Genomic DNA, 25,525 nt, shown 5'->3' with positions numbered 1-25,525 from the left:
TTCTCATGAGGTGCTGTGGATCATACAGAAAGTCGTGAAAACCCATGTTCATGCAGCCAGGCTCCATTATGATTGCAGCGCAGTTACTACAACTAAGACACTTCATCTGTTTTGAAGACTGAAAAAGCCAGGATGTGGTGGATTTTCAATGATCCCATCTGTGCGGTGTTTTGTTCTCAGTTTCTGGTCTCTTCCACTAAATCTCCATAACATGCTAGATGGCACAGGCTGGATTACTTATATTAGAAGTCATCTTCTAGTGACCCCACAGGTAGCTGCAGCATAATCAGGAAGCAATGGGTTGATTCTGAAAGGATTTTAACAGGTTAAAAATTAACCATAACTTAAACATGGTCAAGGTCAGGGGCGGCGGCTGAGAGGAGCTACCCCACATCCAAGGAGTTGTGGCTGCATGGGCACAGGTTGTCTGAGAGGAGCTACTCCACGTTCAAGGTCAGGAGGGGTGACCGTGAGGAGATACCCCTCGTCCAAGGTAAGAGAAATCCAAGTAAGACTGTAAGTGTTGCAAGAGGGCATCAGAGGGCAGACACACTGAAACCATAATCACAGAAAACTAGTCAATCTGATCACACAGATCACAGCCTTGTCTAACTCAATGAAACCAAACCATGCCTTGCAGGGCCACCCAAGATGGGCAGGTCATGGTGGAGAGGTCTGACTAAATGTGGTCCACTGGAGAATGGAATGGCACACCACTTCAGTATTCTTGCCATGAGAACCCCATGAACAGTATGAAAAGGCAAAATGTTAACATACTGAAAGAGGAACTCCCCAGGTTGGTAGGTGCCCAATATGCTACTGGAGATCAGTGGAGAAATAACTCCAGAAAGAATGAAGGGATGGAGCCAAAGCAAAACCAATACCCAGTTGTGGATGTGACTGGTGATAGAAGCAAGGTCTGATGCTGTAAAGAGCAATATTGCATAGGAACCTGGAATGTTAGGTTCATGAGTCAAGGCAAATTGGAAGTGGTCAAACAGGAGATGGAAAGAGTGAAAGTTGACATTCTAGGAATCAGCAAACTAAAATGGACTGGAATGGGTGAATTTAACTCAGATGACAATTATATCTACTACTGTGGGCAGGAATCCCTCAGAAGAAATGGAGTAGCCATCATGGTCAACAAAAGAGTCCAAAATGCAGTACTTGGATGCAATCTCAAAAACGACAGAATGATCTCTCTTGGTTTCCTAGGCAAACCATTCAGTATCACAGTAATCCAAGCCTATTCCCTAACAAGCAATGTAGAAGAAGCTAAAGTTGAGTGGTTCTATGAAGACCTACAAGATCTTTTAGAACTAACACCCTCCCAAAAATGTCCTTTTCATTATAGGGGACTGGAATGCAAAAGTAGGAAGTCAAGAAACACCTGGAGTAACAGGCAAATTTGGCCTTGGAATATGGAATGAAGCAAGGCAAAGGCTAATTGAGTTTTGATAAGAGAATGCGCTGGTCATAGCAAACACCCTTCAATAACACAAGAGAAGACTCTACTCATGGACATCACCAGATGGTCAACACTAAAATCAGATTGATTATATTCTTTGTAGCCAAAGGTGGAGAAGTTCTATACAGTCAGCAAAAACAAGACCAGCAGCTGACTGTGGCTCCAATCATGAACTCCTTATTGCCAAATTCACACTTAAATTGAAGAAAGTAGGGAAAACCACTAGACCATTCAGTTATGATCTAAATCAAATCCTTTGTGATTATACAGTGGAAGTGAGAAATAGATTTAAGGGACTAGATCTGATAGATAGAGTGCCTGATGACCTATGGACAGAGTTTCCTGACATTGTATAGGAGACAAGGATCTAGACCATCCCCATGGAAAAGAAATGCAAAAAGGCTAAATGGCTGTCTGGGGAGGCCATACAAATAGCTGTGAAAAGAAGAGAAGTGAAAAGTGAAGGAGGAAAGGAAAGATATAAGCATCTGAATGCAGAGTTCCAAAGAACAGCATGGAGAGATAAGAAAGCCTTCCTCAGAGATCAATGCAAAGAAATAGAGGAAAACAACAGAATGGGAAAGACTAGAGATCTCTTCAAGAAAAGTAGAGATACCAAGGGAATATTTCATTCAAAAATGGGCTGAATAAAGGACAGAAATGGTATGGACCTAACAGAAGCAGAAGATATTAAGAAGAGGTGGCAAGAATACACAGAAGAACTGTACAAAAAAGATCTTCATGATCCAGATAATCATGACGATGTGATCCCTCACCTAGAGCCAGACATCCTGGAATGTGAAGTCAAGTGGGCCTTAGAAAGCATCAGTACAAACAAAGCTAGTGGAGGTGATGGAATTCAGTTGAGCTCTTTCAAATCCTGAAAGACGATGCTGTGAAAGTGCTGCACTCAATACACCAGCAAATTTGGAAAACTCAGCAGTGGCCACAGGACTGGAAAAGGTCAGTTTTCAATCCCATCCCAAAGAAAGACAATGCCAAAGAATGCTCACACTACTGCACAATTGCACTCTTCTCAAAGTGCTAGTAAAGTAATGCTCAAAATTCTCCAAGCCAGGCTTCAGCAATACATGAACTGTCAACTTTCAGATGTTCAAGTTGGTTTTAGAAAAGGCAGAGGAACCAGAGATCAAATTGCCAACATCAACTGGATCATGGAATAAGCAAGAGAGTTCCAGAAAAAAATGTCTATTTCTGCTTTATTGACTATGCCAAAGCCTTTGACTGTGTGGATCACAATAAATTGTGGAAAATTCTGAACAAGATGGGAATACCAGACCACCTGACCTGCCTCTTGAGAAACTTATATGCAGGTCAGGAAGCAATAGTTAGAACTGAACATGGAACAACAGACTGGTTCCAAATAGGAAAAGGAATATGTCAAGGCTGTATATTGTCACCCTGCTTATTTAACTTCTATGCTGAGTACATCATGAGAAATGCTGGGCTGGAAGAAGCACAACCTGGCATCAAGATTGCCAGGAGAAATATCAATAACCTCAGATATACAGATGATAGCATCCTTATGGCAGAAAGTGAAGAGGAACTAAAAAGCCTCTTGATGAAAGTGAAAGAGGAGAGTGAAAAAGTTGGCTTAAATCTCAACATTCAGAAAATTAAGATCATGGCATCTGGTCCCATCACTTCATGGGAAATAGATGGAGAAACAGTGGAAACAGTGTCAGACTTTATTTTTTGGGGCTCCAAAATCACTGCAGATGGTAATTGCAGCCATGAAATTAAAAGATGCTTACTCCTTGGAAGGAAAACTATGACCAACCTAGAAAGCGTATTCAAAAGCAGAGACATTACTTTGCCAACAAAAGTTCATCTAGTCATGGCTATGGTTTTTCCAGTGGTCATGTATGGATGTGAGAGTTGGACTGTGAAGAAAGCTGAGTGCCAAAGAATTGATGCTTTTGAACTGTGGTGTTGGAGAAGACTCTTGAGAATCCCTTAGACTGCAAGGAGATCCAATCCATTTGAAGGAAATCAGTCCTGGGTGTTCATTGGAAGGACAGATGTTAAAGCTGAAACTTCAATACTTTGGCCACCTCATGTGAAGAATTGACTCATTGGAAAAGACCCTGATGCTGGGAGGGATTGAGGGCAAGAGGAGAAGGGGACGACAGAGGATAAGATGGCTGGATGGCATCACCATCTCTATTGGACATGAATTTGAATGAACTCTGGCAGTTGGTGATGGACCGGGAGGCCTGGCGTGCTGCAATTCATGGGGTCGCAAAGAATCGCACATGTCTGAGTGACTGAACTGAACTGACTGAAACAAAACAATCCAAGTGATATGCTTATTGTTGCTCTTGTGACTTTTTTTGGGTGGGGAGGGGTGAGGGGGAAATCACAATCTATTTCCTCTGCTTCCTGTGTGTGTCTGTATTGTACCGCCAGGCAAATACAAGTGGCTCTGGTGGAAACTAGCAATTATAGACATTGTTAGATTACACAGAATTAAACATTTTGAATTGTATGATTATCAGAACCTTTATTCCCATTCTCTATTTCAGATCCTTAAAGACTATTAATAAAAAGATATTTTCAACTCATTCATGGTCTATTACTATGGGGTCAGAAGTCTAATTGCAAAGATTATGGGATTTCAGTTGTAAGAAACTTAATTGCAAAAATAGGCCTCTATCTTCAAAGAGTGAAGAAGGGAAAAATTGCTTGGTATGGTGCTGCAAAGTCACAGGAAATGTTCTACAAGAAGATCTCGCTTTTGCCATATTTGACAAAATTTAATTTTTTGGAAGTTAGCTTTTTTGAGGTCTATATTACATGCAATAAAATTCACCCTTTTAGGTGCACATTTGGAAAGCCATATAGTCACATCATTACTGTAATAATAACAACAGATCATTTCCATCACATTAAAATGTTCCTGGGTCTTCCCTAACAGTCCAGTGGATAAGATTTCTTGCTCCAATGCAGGGGCCCAGGTTCCATTCCTGGTTGCAGAACCAAGATCCCACACACTGCAATTAAGCCCACATGCCTCAGTCAAGAGCCTACATGTCACAATGAAGACCCAGCACAACCAAAACAAATAATAAAAATAAATAATTTTTTTAAAAAGTAAATGTTGCCTTATGCACCTTTGTAATCAATTTTCTCTTCTTACTCCCAGACCCTGGCAATCAGTAGTCTACATTCTGTCCCTATTATTTTGCTATTCATATTATCAGAATATTATACAAATGGATTTATATAGTATTTTGATTTGGTGTCTGGTTCTTTCACAAAAGTCAGTGCATCTGAAATTTATCCATTTCTTTGCAAACATAAGAATTTTGCTTTATTCCCGAATTACATTTCATTATTTGACTGTGACTATATTTGCTGATCTGTTGTATAGTTGATGACCATTTGTGTTATTTTAAGCTCTTGATGACTATTGATAAAGTTGTCATAAAATATGAATACGGGCTTTTGTATGTATGTATATTTTCATTATTTCTGGATAAGTGGAATTGCTAGGATGCACAGTTAGTGTATGTTTAAGCTGGTAAGAAACTGTCTACTATTTTCCAAAGTGGTTGTGCTATTTTTCATTGCCAAAGAATTACAAAGTTTCTGTTGCTCCATATTTTAGCAATACCTGATATTGGTACTTTTTTTTTTTTTCTTTTTACTATTCTTAGAGACAAAGTGATATCTCACTGAAGTTCTAATTGAATTTTTCTAGTGACTAATTATGCTGAGCATCTTTTGACTTGTTTATTTGCCATCCATAGAGCTTATTTGATGAAGCATTTGTTCGTCTTTTCCCTGTTTTAAAATATCTCGTGGTTCATTTTCTTATTAATAAAATATTAATTAATTAATTATAATGATTTCTTTAGACATCTGGAAACCAGTTATCTATCATCATATGTTTTTGTAAATATTTTCTGCCAGTGTGTGGTTTTTTGTTCATTTTTTACAGTATATTTTGAAGAGCAAAAGCTTTTAATTTTTATAATGTCCTATTTAACAAATCTTTCTTTTATAATTCATGTGTTTTGTCTCCTAAGAGATCTTAAAGCTTTGCTTAACCCAAGACTTCAAGGAGCTAAGAAACATTAATATTTGATGGTTTAAGGTGAGTTTGTAAGGAATGGTGATCATGTAGGCACAGCAGGCATGGAAGAGGCAAGCTCTCGAGTCTGGCCCTTGTTACCTCTTAGATGAAGAGAGAATGCAGTGGAACTGACCAGCTCACAGAGTCTGACTGCCTAGGAGTAAACAGACATACAGACACAGGGTTCAGAAAAACAGAGCAAGTTCGTTTGCAATCCAGGTAATTGTCAGCAACAAGGGGTCAGAGGACAGGTGACTGGAAAGGGGGTGAGTGTTTTGAGGATCAATAGAGTTGAGATGTCATTACTCTGAAAATCTGCACCTTGGTATCAAAAATCTAGCTGACATGATGATTATTTCATTCAGAACATGACAATATTAATTTATGAGAGAGAAAATCAAGAATCACAGGTTCCTGACTCTCTGTTCTGGGGAAGTTTAATTCCAGGAGAGTTGAGATGCAATAGGAAAGCCTGTGATTTACTTCTTTATATAAGAGCATGGATCTTATAGAACTGCTTTGCAAAGAACCGTCTGCATCAGAGCCACCTGTGAGGTCATTTCATATGAAGATTTCTGGGCCTCAGCTCAGGCTTGTCAAAATTAGAAGTATTTGGAGGATGGCCAATAAGGCTCTGGATTTTTTATAAGCTTTCCAGGAGACAGCTTAAAAAACTCTGGAAAACAGATATCAAACACCAAAGGGCTGGGATGGAGGAGAGATATGAGGAGAGGCAGCTGCACTTTCTCTACAATTCCTGCTTTTGAATGGATGGTTTGAGAAGCTGGAGACAGCTGATTCTAGAAGCAGAAAAATTCAGCAATATTTCTGTAGAGGCAGAAAATGGAAAGGAAAACGAATATATCAATTGGTGATGTGCTACATAATATGTAATGTAATATATTACAGATACATAAATAGGCAGATGGATAATTCAGGTAAAGTAATTATACCAATATGCTTCAGTTAATATGGAAATAATATAAATATGATAATCAGAACAATGTTTTAAGTGAAGAATTTATTTCATCATTTGAAGTGGCAGCAATCACCTTTAATGACATATCAAAAATACATTAGACATTTCACTTGTATATAATACTTGATTTCAATAACATGAAAATCAAGGCATTTAAGTAGCTGAAACCTGGGAAGTCATTTGATTATAGATGGGCATCTGCATTAATTATTTATCAAAACTCCTAAAGATTATTTCTTGATTTTTCTCTCTCTTGTTTTAGGTATTGTACAGTGCTTACTTATCTCAAATTCGTTCCTAATTCCCTGATAAAATGAATACAATGCAAGTGAAAATTTATTCTGCAAATATAAATAAAAATGGGAATAGAAGTAGGTCTTGCAGAATAAAACAGCAAGTTACTGTTTAAATGGAAAATTGAAACAAACCATAGATGACTCTCTTGAAAGCAGAAAGCCATCAGGCCAGGAAGACTGGCTTCTGAGTTGCTTATGTCTATTGCACAAGTGACAAACAGACCTTTGCCCTTGTGGACTGTTTTGTTTCTATGCTCTACTCCAGTAACTCACCCAAAATGAAAAGCAGACTTTGGTTCTGTTATAGCATTCTTTAAAAAGAATAAGTCGTATTACTGCATATAAGTGAATTTGGTTTCGCTTGGTTTGGTTGCAGCAGAAGTTAACAAGGTGTCAGATGATCATCATGACCCCATTTTTATCTCAAGCAGACTAAATTCATAACGGAGAACAGAGCCTCTGTCTGCAGCTCAGTGAAACCAGATTGTGAAGCATTTCATAAGCTCAGCTGGTTCTGGGGGACAGAGCATCTCCTGTATCCTGACTATCATCTGGTAAGAACATTTCCACACTTGGTGACTCACGTGAGCCTTGAGGTCACAGTGCTCTCACTCCCCACTAATCATATTCCCAACCTCTGCCTCCTCCACCGGAGTGTGGAGAATCTACATAAAGAAAGTGCCCTTTCAGCTGTAGCTTTTCTCCACACAGCATTACCCTGAGTTTGGAAAGAACTCAACTCTTCATCTCCCCTGGGCACACAAAACAGCAGAATAGGAGAGTGAAAGCTGCCAAAATGCTAATCATGGGGGAAAAAAAAAAAAAAACAAGATCCAGATGGGAAAAAAATGGACATATTTCATTTATCCTGGGAAACTTTACAGTATATCATTTGTGATGCATAATACACCCAGCCCTGGCCCTTTATAAACAAATACTACAGAGGCATATGCCACGAGATTATAAACAGAGTTGTCCGTAAATTTGATGGGACCATACACTCAATGTTGCGCAGATGACTGTGGCTTATTCAGCAGTATCCGGGGGCTGCAGTCTGTTCTCTTGGCTGCTGATCAACTGTGTAATCTCAGCTCACCCATCAGGACAGAATCCCAGTGGACCAATTCACCCGAATGAAACTCAGAGGCATTTCACACCAGAGAAACTAGGGCTCATTTTGACTTGGCCCATGCTTGCGCTGGAAAACCTTGTTTAAGGCAGCCTGGTTTCTGAAGAGCTAGGAAAGCTCTTCACTTTTAGTGGGAAGAAGCAGTTTGTTTAAAAAAAAAAAAAAAAAAAGCAAAGATTTCTACAGCCCCCTGCCAGTTCTCAAATTCAGCCCACCTCTTCTGATTCTATAAATTTTTCTTTAAATTGGAGTATAATTGATAACGGCTTCACACTCACCTTTTAACAAGGTGAAAGGTAGGTCTGAAATAATAGCTCCAGAAAATACTCTGAAAATGCTAAACTAGATAAATGGTTAGGTATCTGCATACGAGAGCATGAGAGATATTTCTGAGAGTCACTCTTTCAGCTTTATTTAGGAAGGAAACTGCCATCCTCATTCTAGAGGAATATAATAGGGATGTGGTTGTTCTTGTTCAGTCACTAAGTTGAGTCCAACTCTTTGAGACCTCATGGACTGCAGCACATCAGGCTTTCCTGTCCTTTACCAACTCCTGGAGTTTGCTCAAATTCATGTCCATTGAGCCAGTGATGCCATCCAACCACTTCATCCTCTGTTGCCTCCTTCTCCTGCCCCAATCTTTCTCAGCATCAGAGCATCAGGGTCTTTTCCAATGAGTTGGCTTTTCTCATCAGGTGGTCGAAGTATTTGGAGCTTCAGCATCAGTCCTTCCACTGAATATTTAGGGTTGATTTCCTTTAGGATTGACTGGTTTGATCTCCATGCAGTCCAAGGGACTCTCAAGAATCTTCTCCAGCATCACAATTCGAAACGTAGTGTTGGAGAACAAGTGTGATAGGCTGTAACTAACCTTTGAGATCATTGTGATTGGAATACCCTCAGCAATGTGTTGCAAACCACTAAATCCACTTTAAAAAAAAAAAAAAACTAGGCATGAAAGGGATTTTCAATGACCAATTTATTTTTTTCCCCCTAGATTTCTTTCTTTCTTTTCTTTTCTTCTTCTTCTTCTTTTTTTTTTTTTTTTTTTTTTTGATGAGGACCATCTTTAAAGCCTCAGGAACTTCCCTGTAGCCTATACAGGCAAGAATCTGCTTGCAATGTGGGAGACCTGGGTTTGGTCCCTGGGTCAGGAAGATCCTCTGGAGAAGGGAATGGCAACCCATTCCAGTATTCTTTCCTGGAGAATCCCATGGACAGAGGAGCCTGGTGGGCTTCAGACCATGGGGTCACTAAGAGTTGGACACAACTGAGTGACTAAGCACAGCAGACATCTTTAAAATCTTAATTGAATTTGCAACAATATTGCTTTTGTCTTTTGTTTTGGTTTTTGGCTGCAAAGCATGTGAAATCCTAGATCTCCAGCCAGGGATCAAACCTGTACCCCTTACACTGGAAGATGAAATCTTAACCACTGGACCACCAGAAAAGTCCCTCAGTGACCAATTTCTTATACTTTATGTGTACCGCTTCACCTCTGCACCCCTGACCTGTGGCTTCCATGCAGATAAATCTTGTGTATGTTAATACCCAGGATCACTTCTGTCTGTCTTGACCGATTTAAGAAGAAGCAGAGCTGTTGGACCTTGAAGGAGCCAGACTTGGGGTAAGTGAGTCGGACATCTGACTTCATGTAAATTACTTCAACACACCCTTGCAGATCAATCACTCTAAAACTCAAGGCTTATACGAAACTGTTTGCAAGTTGAAGTCTAACTTGGGAAAACAGGAGGTATTTGGAAATCCATCAGGGTAGATCATTGAATCTGTTGCCCTTGATGGCAAAGAACACAGGGCAGAAAGTGTCTGGTAGAAGGTGTGTACCACCTCTTCCCCAAGAAAAGTCAGAACTGATGTATTTATGAAAGCAAACCAAAGATGGAATCAAAGCAATATCTTGCATCTCTATACTATTTATGCTTTGATCATGCCTCTGCCACTTCAGTAATTTATGATTCAATTGTTTAGTTAAAAATGGTTCTTAGTCTTGCAAGATCCCTTTATTGTACCTAATGTGTGTTGTGGTTTGAGCTAATAGAAGAAATTGCCTACTAAGTTGTCTTCTGACTCCCTGCTCTTGAGTCTTCAATCCTATGGGTGTGTGCTTGCTAAGTCGCTTCAGTAATGTCTGACTCTTTGTGACTGGAGCCTGCCAGGATCTTCTCTCTATGGGATTCCCTAAGCAAGATTACTGCAGTGGGTTGCCATACCCTCCTCCAGGGAATCTTCCCAACTCAAGAGTTCCAACCCACACCTCATATGTCTCCCGCATTAGCAGATGGGTTCTTTACCACTCACACCACCTGGGAAGTCCATGCGCTTCCCTAGTGATGACGGAGAAGATAGGATGCACTTGATGCCTTGGTCTACATCCATAAAGAACTATCTGAAACCTCAGCAAACAAAGCATAATAATCACATGGCATCATGATGCGTCCCTTTAAATTTTCTTGGCTTAGCCTTTTTTTTGTTGTTTTTTTTTTTCTGAAAATGTTCTATAAACAATTATCATAGCGTGTCACAGGAAAATCTAAATGTTAATAAATCTTGATATGTTTGTCTAGATCTACAATGGATATAATGTTTGTGTCCCCCTCTCCACCAAAATTCATATGTTGAAACCTTAATCTCAATGTAATAGTATTTGAAGGTGAGGCTTTGAGGAGATGATTATGTCTTGAGTGTGGAACTTCAAAAATGAGATAAATGTCCTTTTAGAAGAGACCGGAGAGTTTGCTGGCTCTCTTTCCACCATGTGAGGACATTAGGAGAAATCAGTAATCCACAGACTGGAAGAGGGCTCTGGCCACACCCCAGGCCTGCTGGCACCCTGGTCTCCCACTTCCAGGCTCCACATTCTGAGAAAATAAATTTTTTTGTTAATGTTTATAAGCCATCTAATCTACAGTGCTTTGTTATAGCAGCCCAAACCGACTGAGACAAGACCAGAGTTTGTAACTGAGGCAAGAATTACTTGATCTCATTCTCTACAGCCTTTCATTCAATATTCCCAAAGCTCTGAGGCTTAACAAATATTTTAATTTCTTCTTACATTACCTTAATTCTCCCTTTATGCCTGCTTCCTTGTTGGTGGAAAAAGTGAAGTGGTTGAATTAGGGATGAAAGAGTTTCCCTATCCCTATTTTCTCTCCATGGCATCTAAATTCCAGAGATTTCATAGTGTCTTGCTTGGGGATGAGGAGCATCTGATTCTTACTTATTATCACTGCAGGCTGACATCTCTTGAGCCATATTTCATCTCACCTACTCCGTAGATTCCAACTACGGAGATTCCAACTAGATTCCAACTCATTCCAACTCATGGGGATGTCCTCTGCTTCTGACTACAACAACCCTTCAGGTCCAGCTCTCTACCACCTGCCACCAACCACCTATCAGGCCCTGGAAGCATCTATCCGGATACTTTCATTACTGGACTGGGACATGGGGAACTCTGTGAACTTTCATGGGGGCAATGAAAGACTCTTTAACACTTCTTTGTTCCTCTCAGGTGCACAGAATATTTCTTTCCATAAGGTAAAGAACCTGCCAGTTTCCTAGTATGCAACTCTGTGGTTGGAGGGCATACTTCTGTGCTCTTAGATTTCTAAATGAAATTCAAAGGTTCTAATACTCTTCCCATCCCCAAATGAATTGGAGGAGAGAAGTATGGTGCAAGGACCTTCTAACAGATTTTTGTTTCTTTCTTTTTTCCCTACCAGTTTTTATCATTTTCGTATATGTGACAAATTTTATCCAGACCTTAGGGACTAAAAACACTGTTCTGGTTTTGTATTCTTGTATTCTTTCAAATTTAATTTTTCCTTGGTCCATGTCAAAAGCCAAGATTTTTACTCTGTTCATGGACATCTTCAGAAGGCAATTCTGGCAGAATGTCTTGTTCTACTTTCGTTAGGGCTAGAGTAGGGCTGAGGATGGGGTAAGAATAGAAGTATAGAAATAGTAGGAAAATCATATGGGGTAATTTTATCACCATATTTATTTGTGACTTCATATAAACATATATTTAGATTTAATTGCACAAGAGTACAAAGGATAGCAGAGTTGACAGGATAGGGTCAATGAATGTGTGTGAACCAAATTAATGAATTTGATTTTTAAAATGTGCTTTGATTTTAGGCTTTTGTTTAGTTTCCATAAGCCAATTATATTTAATTTCACAGAGGCATAAACTCCATGGAACGCTGAGCAGACTAGATAATGAGTACAAGAAAAAGTGTAGGTCTCTTTTGCTTTGGAAATTTCAAGGTTTGAAAGTATATAAATGACACCTGAAGACCAGACATGACTCTTAATAGTGAACATTTGTCTTAATTTGTGGTGTCCTCATTCATTTTGGTCACAGGCATAACAATTTCTTTTTATTTTCTTTAGAAACATTTTCCTCTTTGTACAACTTCTCTTTTGCACTGAAAATTAGAGTCATTAATTGCCTTTTACACTGGCTTTATTTAAATCTAAGTCCCCAAGGTCTTACTAGCCTAGAGTTTCATTTCCTCCATGATGAAGCTCTTGGGGTGAGTATACCGGTTGACAATATGTTCAATGTCACAGAAGACACAAGACTTGGTGTGAGAGGGAAAACTAAAGTTGAGATCTGGGACTGAGTTTCCCCAAAGCTCAGAGGGTCAGAAATAGAAGCAATTATATCAAGAAAATAAGCTTCCCATTCCACAGTCTATTTTTGGCACATTTGAATTGGAGAGGGAAATTCCAAGAGTTACTATGCAATTTCAATTTTTGTTCCTTCAATGTTGGATAGCTGAATATCTGGAATTTTGCTGATATGCATTGATTAAAATAAATACATGTGCTATGTTGCGCTTGGGGGTAAGGAAGAGGGGAAAGAGGAAATTAGATGTGTTGAGTGCTAACTATACAAAAACATTCACATTCATCCTTTCAGGAAATATTTATTGACTTCAATATGTACCACATATTTTTGAGGGTGTCTGATATAATTTGATGTCCAAAAGTAGATATAATGCCTGTCTTCACTGAACTTACAATCACATACTTTCGAAGGTGTCTGGTATACTTTGATGTGCAAAAGTAGATATAATGACTGTCTTCACTGAACTTACAATCACTGAATGGGTAAAAAGTTTAACTAAATCATTTTACAAATGAAAGTAAAATAATAATTGTGCAAAATGTACTATAAGAGCAGACTCAGGGCTGTTTATTCTGTAACAAGATATTCCAGGACTGGAACTGATTGAAAAAGCTGCTGAAATCTATAGGTAAGTTCCCTGTAAGTCTAAATACCATCATCAACCAATGGTAAGTAAAATAATCTTAGGACAATAATTTGGGTTACTTTCAGCAGCCATAGTGGTTTTAAATTATTAAAATACTTAGAGTTGATAAATAGTTGATTTTCCAAGTCTCTTAGTGCCTGCCTTCTCTGACTACTATATTATCTCCCAAGGAATATCCCGAATAATCCAAACTGAGACCACAACACAATTCAAAAACTAATGAGTTGACACTTTATAGGCTAGGGTCCCTAGGATACTTCTCCAGTAGCTGGCTTGTAGTTTGGCTGATTAATTTCCAAGTCTTACTAATTAAATATTTTTAATGTTAATCCAGCCATATTGAAAATTTATAAATTTTTTTGAAAGATCATTATAGATTTTAAACAAAAAACTACAGCTTAGCTAAAGCTTCTAAGTGGAAAAACTATAATTAGAAGTTAACTCAGAAAATTGTATGGTAAAAAGAGTACATAGAATAAATATGCACAGACGCTGTGATATAAAGGCTCATTGCTTTTACACTGAATAGAAAAGTCGGCATGCTCAAGCACACAGGATATGCAAAATGGTGAAATATGGCTTGAAAGCAGACAAGAGTTAGAAAACATGAGGCTTTAGAAGTACTGCCAAACTTTTGTACCTTAAGAGGAGGAAGTGGTCATAAGGACTTTATGTAATGGACAGAACAACGGCAAATTTTATGCATCAACTGGAATGGATAATGGGGTGCTCATATAACTGGTCAAACATATTTCTGAGTGTATTTTGGATGGAATTAACATTTGAATCCATAGACTGAATAAAGCAAATTGCCCTTTTCAATGCTGGGTCAGCCTCATCCTATCTGTTGGAGGCCTGAATAGGACAACAAAGGTGACTTTCCTTGCGACTGCCAGCTTCATCAACTCTCCTGGTTCTCAGGCCTTTGGACACAGACTGGAACTTATACTAACAGCTCTTCTAGGTCTTTAGCTTTCTGATTGCACATCTTGGGATTTAGTTTCCATAACTGCATGATCCAATTCTTACAATAAATTTTTATGTATCTCCATACCATATTGGTCTGTTTATCTGAGAGAAAAAACACAAAACAAAACAAACAAACAAACAAACAAAACAAATACAGGTAAAATAATCAAATTTGGCTTTGCAGATCAACTCTATCTAAGCTAATGCATGCATACACGCTAAATCACTTCAGTTGTGTTTGACTCTTTATGACCCTACGGACTATAGGCTCCTCTGTCCATGGGGGATTCTCCAGGTAAGAATATTGCAGTGAGTGGTCATGTCCTACTCCAGGGGATCTTTCCAACACAGAGATTGAACTTCTTACTTCTCCTGCATTGGCAAGCTGGTTCTTTACCACTAGCGCCACCTGGGAAGCCCCCATAACTAAGCTAGATGGAATAGCAATGAAGCTGAAAAGACTATTAGGAGGATAACGAATGAAGAACAAAGGTAACTTAGTCTATAGCATCAGTTCTCAATGGAAGTGCTACGCACTTTCCCAGACAATTTGGAAATTAATGCCAGTGCTCTTATTCTGTTTTATTTTTTGGCTACTGGCACTGATTGGTAAGTGGGGTCCAGGTTTACTAGGTGTATTTCACAATATGCAGAATATTTAAAGGGACAATTGTCTGGGTCTCACAAAACTTGAGAATGGTCCTGTAAAAACCCATATGCTTTCATACAAATGAAAAAGCTCTCTAGAATCTAATTCAGTTTTAGATATAAACATACAGTATTTTTGCATGATTTAAGTATACACTAAAATTTCCAGGAATTAATCCATTATGTAAATGGAAGCATAATTATATTTTAGTTTGTTTTAGAAGTTGCCACGTTTTGGCCAGTTTGTAAAATCATCTGGCTGAAGAGAATGCTGTTCCTGGTTTTAGAGTCCAATGCAAGGACCTGTATCTGCCTGCCTTTTTACCTTTCAAATCTGGAATGATTCTTTATGTAGGTGCAAATGTCTGACAACATTGCAAGGCTTTTTTGCTCTAGCCATGGCTGATTTTTACATGTTGAAAGACATATTGTTATTATATAATTTCCTCTATTTCAACTTCATATTACAGTTAAAGTATTTTTATTTTATTTACAAATTTTTTCTGTAAGTTTGGTTATATTATATGTGACTTTGTTCTGTATATTAAAGGAAGTATTATAAAATATTTTGTAGGATACATTGATCTGAAACAGTTGGGAATCACTGGCCTTGGATTCATGTTCCTATCAGTAGAGATGGAAAAAGTGAAAAGAACCAAAGATATATAGGAGGTGAAATTAACAAGAAGTGATAAATGATGGAATACGAGGGTGGGATGGGTTGAGAGAAAAGGAAGACTTAGAGATAAGTCATGAATTATGACTTGCACAAATAAATGAAAGGAAGTGTCGTTTACTGTGTTAAGGGAAACTGAAAGATGACCCAGTTTAAGATCAACAAAAATTCAGTTTTTGTGCTCATGCCTATGAGATCAGAAAGAATAGTAGAGACTAAGTACCCAGACCTTTTTTCAGGGCTAGAAAAATAAATTTGTCAGTCACATATGGTCAAAGTGAGACCTGAGTTGAGACTCCACACCCTGGCCATGGAGAATTCCAACACATATAGATTTGTTGTTGTTGCTATTTTTCAGTTGCTAAGTCATGTACGACTCTTTGCGACCCCACGGACTGCAGCATGCCAGGCTCCTATGTCCTTCACTATCTTCTGGAGTTTCCTCAAATTCATGACCTTTGAGTCAGTGATGTTATCTAACTTGTCCTCTGCTGCCCTCTTCTCCTTTTGTCTTCAGTCTTTCCCAACATCAGGGTCTTTTCCAATGAGTCAGCTCTTCACATCAGATGGCCAAATGTTTAGCATTAAATTATTTTTAAAAATCTTATTTATTTGACTGCACCGAGTCTTATTCCAGCATGCAGAAACTTTTAGTTGTGGCATGTTCCCTGGCCAGGGGTTGAACCAGGACCCCTGCATTAGGAGCTTGAAGTCTTATCCAGTGGACTGCCAGGGAAGTTCTTACCACACGGCATTAGAGAGGCATTACTTACTACTCTCATTTTATGGCTGAGAAAATGAATGTGGAGATAGCTGACTGAAGTTAAAGCAAGTCGGAGATTTGGGGATTTCAGATTGAAACAAACATGATCAAAATTATTTTTTCATGCCTATTGAGTACATCTGTGAAGAAATAAAATCATGGATCACTTTAGTTACTGCACATCTTCCTAATAAGGCTTTGACTGTTTTGTTTTTTTTTTTTTTTTCCTGGTTGTCATTAATAAGAATATTTGTACCATGAACTACTTTGGAAGATAGAGATAGTATCTCCCTCTGGAACAAAGGGTAGACATGCTTATTGCACATGGTTCTTTAAGCTCATAGTTCATCTTTTATATCCAGTGGGTGTGCAGGCATCCATCTGGTCCCATCCATGTCACCCTCATGGGACTTAGGGCAAAGAGAAATGATGCAGATATGCTGCTGTTCATGAGGCTCATGTCCTATAAATAATAAAACCCTTTTTCTCTGACCCAGTTTGATGTGTTCTGCCAGCCACCATGCAGTGGAGGTAGGCTGACTTGTGAGCTTGCAATTAACATAAATGCTTAAAAATTCTTGAGAATTATTTGGTACACTAACTACTCATACAGCATGCCAAAGGAAGATAAGGGCTATCGAAGAAAAGAAGAAAGCAAACAACATAAGGCAGAACAGATGTCCTGAGGTGGGACTGAAGATAAATAGCATGGCAAAGTATCTCATGTTAAGAGGTGAGTGAGGACTTGAAGGAGTTGCTTTGAAAACGCAGAGCAGGAGAATATACCAAACTGTATACATACTGCACACACACAAAGTCAGTATAAGTGCTCTAAGGCCAGAGAAGTAGTCAGTAAGGAACAGGTGGGTGGGGGTTAGAGTAGCAAGGTCAGTGAAATAGTAGGATCAGAAAGTCTTTGTAGGGCATTTGAAGACTTTAGTTTTACTTCTAAGTGAAGTAATCACTGTTGAGCACAGAGTAAGGTGATTTGATTTATATGTTGAAAGACTTGTGTTCACTGCTGCACTGAGATGATAGTGGAAGGAAGCAACAGTCAAAACAGAGAGCCAACCTAGAAGACATTTGTACTTTATTATCCAAGGCCTTTATTATAGGGTGTACTGATATAAATTTAGATTATGGTAAGGTAATCCTGCTTTTAAAAGTAGGTATTAATGGAGTATTTGTTCCCCACTGTTCAACTTAGTGTACATTTAAAACCCCCTCTTAATAAGCACATTATTATGAATATCCATGACAAGGACCATTTTTCTGGATTCTTAGATTAATTCATGGCATTCAGGAGAACAATAAAGCCATAGGCAACATAAATTAACAGCTTTGTAGAGGCTGATGATGGTGGATTAAAAAGTAAACAGCATTTACCAACTAAGTTAGTGTTAACTATACCAGGGATTGGGTCTTTATTAAAATACTAATGATTTGGGGATGCTAATAGACCACATTAACTCGGCAGGTGCAATAGATGATTGTGAGCAAGGGAATTGTTTTAATACAATCTACTTTTTCATTTTTTTTTTTGGCCTATTCAGACACAATATGATTGGAATTCCATTTGTGCATGCTGGCACCTGCAACATTATCTTTTCTAAACACCTCAAAATAGATTTTCTACCCTCCTCCAACCAGGGGACTTCATTATGATACCTCCAAGGAGCTTGAAGAAGAAATGACTTTAGTCACAGCCTCAGCACTCTGACACCCTCTGAATAGTTGGTTCACTGACTAATTTGAACCAGAATTTCATCAGAGTCTCACAGCAGATTTGGATAGAATGGTTATTGTTATTAAATCAGAGCATGTTCTAAATGCAAGTCTGACTTTACCACAGAGACAGAGCAGGTGGCCGCTCACTCCTCCCCTCCCCACACAAAGCATTACTGGGAACAAAATGCAAAATGACCGGTGTGTGAGTCAAAGGATGGGATTTGGAAAGAGTAGGCAATTTCCAGTTTGCCTAAGGTAAGCAAAAATTCCAGTCAACTGCTGACTAAATGGATTAACAAACTCAAACATTTTCAGGTTAGGGAGAGAGAAGAATTTGCAAATGAACTGACAATGGATTTAACAGGTTTTAGCCTGAGGTAGTTTAAAATTTTGAACAGCACTTGCGTAGGACATGGGGCAATCTTGAGGCAAACACTAGTATTGAATCAGCTTTGCTATTACTTACAGATCCCTTGGTTCACTGACTCTCCAAATTACTGTTGATTATTTCAGCATATTTCTAATTGGGTCACCAGTATAGGCATACTTCATCTGAGAAAGCAATATACCCACATGGCAGGCTCACGCAAATCAAATATTCTGTTTTCTGTCCTCTGTTATTCAAAATATTGAAATATGCCATATCCATGACACAATGGAAATATTCAAACTGCAGTGAAACGTATTCAAATATGGCTTAAAATCTGTTTATGCTGCAAGTATATATTTCACATGGAAATATATATGTTCAAATATTAATAAAGCTAACTGGATTCTCTACTTTCTAGCTCAGAAGCTTCTCAATGTATATTGCTAGGTATAAACTATGCCCTGAACACTTTGGCCATTATATTGTATTATAGGCAAATGTTCCACCCAAGTGATTGAATAGGGGGACTCAGGACAACTTTTTTCTTGATTAAGCTTGTGTCAGTCCCCCACCAAGAAGAAGCGGTTTGTGCCTTCCACCTCTAAGCATCGTGTGCCAAGACACACATGGCCAGAGCTACAAGCCATGAAACTAGTGAAAATAGGCCCTTATGCTACATCTCATTCAAACTTCCACTTTGATATATATCCCTTTTTACAATGAAAAAAGTTACATCTTTTAACTTCAAGTGGAAGAAATACTTTTTGGTCATCCAAGAACAAGATGCCTGACCCATTCTCCAAGTCCATGGGTCAGTTTGCAGAGGCAATGAACCTTGCCTGGGTGGAGAGAGCATGAGGGACCTTCTCCAGCAGGAAAACCTCTCATGTTAGCCTCTCTGTCACTTACAAAGGTAATAGGAGACAGTGAACATGGTTTGAGGTGAGAAGTCTCTTATATCGTCTCTAAGTTACCTATCTGGAGGGACACTCCTTACGCATATATGTAAACATTGACTCTTAATTGAAATAAAAAAAAAACATTAGGATATTATATCTTTTAATAATGCCCACTCTGGTAATTACATGAAGACTCTTGAGAGCCCCCTGGACTGCAAGGAGATCCAACCAGTCTATCCTAAAGGAAATCAGTCCTGGGTTTTCATTGGAAGGACTGATGCTGAAGCTGAAACTCCAATACGTTGGCCACCTGATGCAAAGAGCTGATTCATTTTAAAAGACCCTGATGCTGGGAAAGATTGAGGGCAGGAAGAGAGGGGACGACATAGGATGAGATGGTTGGATGGCATCACCAATTCAATGGACATAAGTTTGGGTAAACTCTGGGAGTTGGTGATGGACAGGGAGGCCTGGCATGCTGCAGGCCTTGGAGTCGCAAAGAGTTGGACACTACTGAATGACTGAACTGAACTGAAACCTATCTAATGGAATGGCATAGAACAATAAAATAATCATACACATTGCATCAACAATATCAAATCCCTAGTTTAGATATTGTACCATACTTCTGTCAGATGTAAACCACTGGGTGAAACTAAGAGGTATACATGCTACCTTTGCAACTTCTTTTGAATCTATAATTGCTATAAAAATAAAAAGTGAAATCAAAACAATATAGAAACACCCTCCTCTTCACAGAGTTGGTCATATATTTTGGTGTTTCATGCAAGAGAACAGGAAGCTGTGAATTAAAACTAAAAATGACATCTGTTTCCAAGCTTTCTGTCAATCTTTTAAAAACAAATACTTCAATGATATTGAAAATGAGAACTATAAGTTCCATGTTAAAAACATGGTACCAGGCTTTTTGCCAACAGCCATCTACAGTTGTTCCAGAAGTACATCACCCCAGTTTTACCAGAAAAGGTTTGCTTTATTCATCACAAATCATAGAACAAGGCCCTGAAGCCACTTTTAATTGATTACAAGGGAGTTAAGAATGTTATTTCAGTGCACAAGGTACAGAAGAACATATAAATTGTTGCCTGAATACTAGGAACAACTATCGATCACTAACTACAATTTGTGTTTTTGAACATGAGGAAGGCCCAGAAGAATATAACCAAACAACAAAGAAGTTTCAAGTCGTCCTGTCACAGTTGATCCCCTCCAATTCTAAAGAAATAAAGTTAAGAAAGCTGAGAAGGTAATATTACCAAGATTTCATCTTTATATCATCAATTCTACACATAGAAGCCCAGAATAATACACTAATGAGAAACGTATGTGTGACTCTTAAAATTCAAGTCTCCTAGGGTATGATAGAAAAGGTTTCTGTTGTTTATGTTGGGTGGTTAACCAAATTCAGCTTTCATTATAATTACTGTTCCAGACCCGAATCAATAAAAACACTCCTCTGTGTCTATATCTTAGACACATTTCAGACTATGTGATGTTTTCGAAGTGCTAAAGTCTTCTCCGAAGCACAAAATGGTGTCTAAAGTTGTCTCAAAGAGTCTGGTTGAAAGGAATGTTTAATCATTTAAAAATATGATTCTTTCACATTCTTTTAATTATATTTTTCTCAATATTCAAAAACCCTTTACAATTAAAAATTATAATTATTTGGATTTCCCTGGTGGTCCAGTGGTTAAGAATCTGCCTGCCAATGCAGGGGACATGGGTTCCATCCCTGGTCTTGGAAGATTCCATATGCAGTGAGACAACTAAGCCCTAAGTACTGAGCCTGCACTTTAGAGGCCATGAGCTGCAACTACTGAGCCCACGCACCACAGTACTAAAGCTCATGAGCCCTAGAGCCCGTGCTCTGCACCAAGAGAAGCCACCACAATGCACCGCGACTAGGGAGTAGCCCCTGCTCGCTGCAACTAGAGAAATCCTCACTCAGGAATGAAAAGCCAGTCCAGCCAAAAATAAATAAAATTAAGAGATCAATTAATTTTAAAAAATTTAATTATAATTACTTGATGTCTCAGTACTTATCCCACCAGTTGGATGCACATTCCCTGAGTCGGACACTTGGTGTCCCCAGGTGTGCTGAGTTGGCAAGGTGGTCAGGTGTCATTTTATTCTCATTTTCTGATTTTGAGAGAGAGGAAGACACTATAAGTAACAGCTGGAATGTCAACAGATATAATGGCTGATAAATTACTAAACAGTATGTATATTTCTATGAAGTGATGGGAAAACTGCAGAAGTTCCAAAATGTGCCATAGAAAGACAAAAACCCCTAAACTTAGCATGAGCATAGAATGAAGCAGTAATACGGTTGTATAGCTTTAAAGCAGAGTTTATAGTCTACATACCAATGATCCTCCTGGCTGAAACCTCATCTCTAAGCTTCAGATTCATGAATGCAGTGCCTACTCAACATATCCACTTGGATTTCTTTCTGAAACTCATCTCATGTCTAAAACATATTTCCTGATATGCTCCCCAAATTTTCTAGAACTGTACTCTTGCCAGTCTCAGTTGATGGGAAATTGGTTGTTGAAGGTAAACCCCTTGAATCAATTCAGTTCCATTAGGGCAGCATGCTGGTTCTCACTTTAGATAGATCCAAAATCCTATGACTTATCATCTCCACTGAGTCTACCTTAGTTCCAGCCACCATTTTTTCTTGCACAGATTGTTGCAATAGCCTTTAATTGTCATGCTGCTATACTAAGGGGTTTGAAGATGGATTCTTTATCACTAGTGCCATCTAGGAAGCCCTTGTTCTTTTATATATATTCTATATATAAAATATACTCCATATTCTAAAATATATAAAGAATTCTTTGAACTCAATAATAAAAAGACAAACAACCAAATTTTTAATTTTGTTGTTGTTCAATCACTAAGTTGAGTCTGACTCTCAGCGACCCCATGGACTGTAGCCTGCTAGGCTTCTCTTTCCAGGGAATTTCCCAGGAAAGAATACTGGAGTGGGTTGCCACTTCCTTCTCCAGGGGATCCTCTTAGATCAGAGATCTAACCTACATCTCCGGCATTGGCAGGTGGATTCCTTCCCACTGAACCACCAGAGAAGCCCAACTTTTAATTTTATTTATTTTTGTTTTTAAATTGCAGTATAATTGTTTTATGATGTTGTGTTACTTTCTCCTGTACAGTGAAGTGAATTAGCTATTTCTTTATGTATATTCCCTCCCTCTTGGATCTCAACCCCCTATCCCACCCATCTAGGCCATCACAGAGCACCGGGCTGAGCTCCCTGTGTTATACAGCAGCTTCTCACTAGCTATTTTTGCACAAGCTAGTGTATTTATCTCAAGTTTTACAATTAGCAAAGAATATAATTGAATAGATACATTTTCAATGAATAGAAATTTGGGAACCAATAAACAAGCATGGATCAGTGATATCAGGCCGGCTAGGTTGGAATTGTATGAAGAGGGCAGCATGAGCAAGTGAACAGGGCACTAAATCCTCTGTGGAGGGAGCATGGAAAACAAGGAGGGCAGGAGGATGTTAGGACACATCCAGCAGCCCTATTATTTTGCTAAGGTTCAGCCTTGCTGAATGCTACAAATGTTGATCCTAAAATAGCACATGGTAACTTTGCCTTCAACTGCCCTAGATTGGCTTAAACACTTGATTATGTCACAGAAAGATTCAATTAGCTTAACAAATCATGGATTTGTAAAGTTCCTTGTACATGTAGTAACATGCCCACAAAGCATCTCTCTGTGTGGTCCAGCAGCTGCCCCATCCTTAATTCACAGCATCATTACTCATGTGCTCTGCTGGCTATTGTCTAAATTACAGAATCCTTTGAGATGGGAGAAACTTTGGAAGAAAATGTTGCTACACTTTAAGAATTAGAAGGGCCACAAATGAGAAGGGAAACATATTTTTGAATCGATGATAGGATACTGTAATTGTTTAATTACAATGTAATATAGCACCATTTATACATACAGAGCACCAGACCTCCAGTAGTATTATCATTTTCTTATGGATTCTTCTTTAATGGATGTCAAATATCATAAACTAAGTCTTGAGGAAACTTTTCTTTTGAAAGTGCTTTTGTTTTGTACCTAGGGAAAATTTGATGTCTCTACCACAAACTGATAAACCAAATATTATAGGTTAAGGTCAAGTGCCCTGGATATAGTCTGTCAAGCAAATGAGTTATCTTGCTTCTTGAATTCATTTTCTTCCACTCTTCTGGTGGGGAGTGTTGAAGAAATTAGACTGATCAAATTGTCCTAGTGCCTACTTCTTTTCTGGTCCAGCAGGGTGCAAATGCTGGAAGATTGAAGTGACAAAAACTATAGATTGCCAGAATTGTTCTGGTATCAGGAGGTACAAACTTCCAGAGGAACCGATATTTCCTCACCCCAGGACTGAATCTTGATCAACCTAAAGCAAATCCCAGTTTGTTTCCCCGATTGTCACGGATTTATTTAGAGAGAGGAATGTGATGCAATTCTGACCAGTGATTTAAAGCCCCATTGACTGGGGACTTCTAGGAAAGCTACTCTTCCTCTTAAAAAGGTGCTCAAGTCATGGACAATTTCTCCTCCTTTTTTTTTCATGCCTTTTGCAATTGCATGATGGCTGGAGCTGCTGCAGCTGAGGTGTGGTCATAGGATGAGTCAGCATGCTCAGACTAGCTGAGGAGAAATGTGGAAAGTACTTGAGTCCCATAGATGTGACTGAGCAGTTGAAATAGTGAAAGTGAAATCTCTCAGTTGTGTCCCACTCTTTGCAACCCTATGGACTGTAGCCTACCAGGCTTCTCTGTCCATGGGATTTTCCAGGCAAGAATACCAGAGTGGGTTGCCTTTTTCTTCTCCAGAGGAGCTTCCTGACCCAGGGACTGAACCCAGGTCTCCCTCATTGCAGGCAGACACTTTACCCTCTGAGCCACCAGGGAAGCAGTTGAAGTAATCCATCCTGAAGTTACTCTCTACCTCTGCAGTTCTTGTTATAAGAACTCATGTTGGTGGGTTTTCTGTTGCCTTTGATTTTTAGATTATTTACTCTTTATTATTTTTCTCATTATAATAAAACAGTGTGGCACAATCTGACACATTAGTAATACTGTGATTCAGTGATTATAAAAAAAAAATTAGAAGCCGAGGACCTGAGTTTTGATTCTAATTTTCTCAGTTGGAGACCTGAGTCAGTTACTTAACTCCATTCATTTGCTCGCTTAACTCCATTCATTTGCTCACTTAACTCCATTCATTTGCTCACTTAACTCCATTCATTTGCTAAATGAATCAGTCATATTCTGCTTTCAGTTCTATAGTCCTCAAGGGTAATAAGAAGAACATACAGAACAATAAAAGAAGCAGACAGATTGGAATTGCTCTGAGCTCTAATTTATTTCTCTCAGAAAGAGAATTCTTCTTGCCTAAGATCCTTGATTTCTGGGTTCTCTTCCAAGTAGTGATGCTGAACAGTTGATACCAGGTGTATGCATAACTAACTGATTAACTTTTCAAGAGTGACAAGCACTAGATGGGAGAAGTAAAGCTCAATAATATCTGAAGTATCTTTTAAACATATAGGTTCAGGTGAAGCATTTTGTACATAAGGGTTCTTTCCCCATTTGTGTGTTGGAGCTCTACACACAGATGATGGAGAACCAATTGTAAACCAATCAGGACTTTTTCTGCTTTTCCATTCATTTTTTTCTCAAGCAAGCCAGTCACATCTCATTCAATAACATCATCAGTTATCGACAGCAAAACTCCTCTCAAATAGTTCTCAGATTGTCTCATAAGTTGGAGAGAGCTAGACTTTATGGAATCCACATTTCTTTTAACTACTGTTATTTTATGATCATTAGTAAAAAATAAATAAAATGGGATGTTATAACCAGGACAACTAAGAGTAGAAAGATGTACAGTTAGCTTGCTCAAGTCCCTTCTGTGTTTTTGTCTTTCCTTATTATGTGGCTAGAATAATGCAAGAAATTCCAGTTTTATCTTTTTTTTTTCCTGTTTCAGGTTAGTCTCTTTATTTCTTGAAAGGTCTTACTCTATCTCAGTGACTGACTGATTTAAACATATTCTCCTTTGCTAATAAAATTATTTCTACTGTTTATCTTTCAAATCTATTCCTTCTTCTTAGCAATGACATCCTCAGTAATGGGATTGATCA

General features: G+C 38.6%; 1 long non-coding RNA gene across 1 annotated transcript; it reads left to right on the top strand.

Annotated features, from left to right (window-relative positions):
- The first annotated feature begins 377 nt into the window (after positions 1-377).
- Positions 378-14,327, top strand: LOC138425108 (uncharacterized). Its single transcript, XR_011251101.1, has 4 exons — positions 378-493; positions 7,274-7,396; positions 9,527-9,598; positions 11,225-14,327. It is a non-coding gene; the product is annotated as an uncharacterized lncRNA (long non-coding RNA).
- Positions 14,328-25,525: the final 11,198 nt, after the last annotated feature.

This window comes from Ovis canadensis, chromosome 20, assembly GCF_042477335.2.
Source record: "Ovis canadensis isolate MfBH-ARS-UI-01 breed Bighorn chromosome 20, ARS-UI_OviCan_v2, whole genome shotgun sequence".
Lineage (NCBI taxonomy): Eukaryota > Metazoa > Chordata > Mammalia > Artiodactyla > Bovidae > Ovis > Ovis canadensis.
This window is presented reverse-complemented; position numbering and strand designations above follow the sequence as displayed.